Below are 1338 nucleotides of genomic sequence, written 5' to 3'. Positions count from 1 at the left end.
TCACAATTCCAAAGTGAATAGTGAATTGGAATTTCTGGAAAATATCATGAGACTAAAGAAAAATTAAATGTATTGATTTAATGAATGCATTTACATGATGATTGACAGGTTAGCATTCTAGTCCCACTGACCAATATTTATGGGAAAGGGGGCAATAAAAAAGAGCGATTCTGGCAGCGGGTGCGTACTATTTGTGTGTTGTCCAAAGCTTAGCAGGGGAATGGTGAAGACTGGGGCTGCATTTAGAAAACATCCTCTCGGCTGCCTCTCTGGGCTTGCTTTGAACTCATGCTCATCATTATTTTATGCAGCAGCTTGTCTTTTTGTTGGTGGAGGGGGGAAAAAACACAAGAGACTCCTCTTTAGGTTCTAAATCAAAGCTCCGCTCTGCTGATTGTCGGACTGGCTTTTCAAAGGCAAAGTAAGAGACGACATATAACACTCCTTGTTTCCGTGGACCGAGAGCTGATTTTTTTTTTTTTTTAATTCTCGGTAGCAAAAAGACCATGTTTCGATGTAACTTAAATTTACTTTAACCTGCCTGAAAACATATCCAGTATTATTTCAATTTGATTGTCACTTGAAGAAGATAAAGCAAGATGGGAAACCACTTAAAAGGGGGAGCCTGCCGAGGTTGTAAGAGTTAATTGTTACAGCGTTTCAGAACTGAAAGGAGCAGGGTCTTTAACCCTTACGCTCTTTCTTGATAGGAACCTCAAGGTGCAAAGAGGTTTGATCAGTTGCCTAAAACCCATTCCCAGAATTTCATACTGCCCTATGCTGCCTCTAGCGTTAGACCGAGAAACTATAACGGTAAGCGAAGAATGCGAAGAAAACCCCGAGAGGGTCGGAGATGTTCCTAAGGAGGGAAGAAGTGAGCTGCCTGAGTCAAGATGCTTGAACATTTGCCTTGACAAAGAAGAGAGGCAGCCGGCTTGTCCCGGGCATGGAACGCGCAAAATAGCTACCGCTCAATTCCTGCAAGCTTATTTTCAACTTTGGACGACCAGCGAGACTGAAGTGAATCGCTTCCTTCCCGCCCTCCACGCCTTCCACTCTAATCGATGGACTGTCATTTCTTGAACATTCGTGTCTTTGTAGGACACTTCCTCAACTTAGTCTTAGGTGTCTCTTTCAACCTTTACTCCCCTTGCTGTTCCCAAACCTTTTCCCTGGGCCTTCTTAAAGTGTAAAATTAAGTCACATTAGCACCTTAGGTGGACAGGAGAAATCCCCAGATCCCTTTTTCAGCAAAAGCCCAGAGGACCAATCCTGTGTCCTCCCCCCATATTTGGACACACTAGAAAGACACACACACTCCCCTCCCCCGCCCCGAGG

Source organism: Tamandua tetradactyla, chromosome 21 (genome assembly GCF_023851605.1).
Source record: "Tamandua tetradactyla isolate mTamTet1 chromosome 21, mTamTet1.pri, whole genome shotgun sequence".
NCBI lineage: Eukaryota > Metazoa > Chordata > Mammalia > Pilosa > Myrmecophagidae > Tamandua > Tamandua tetradactyla.
Note: the sequence above shows the minus strand (reverse complement) of the source record.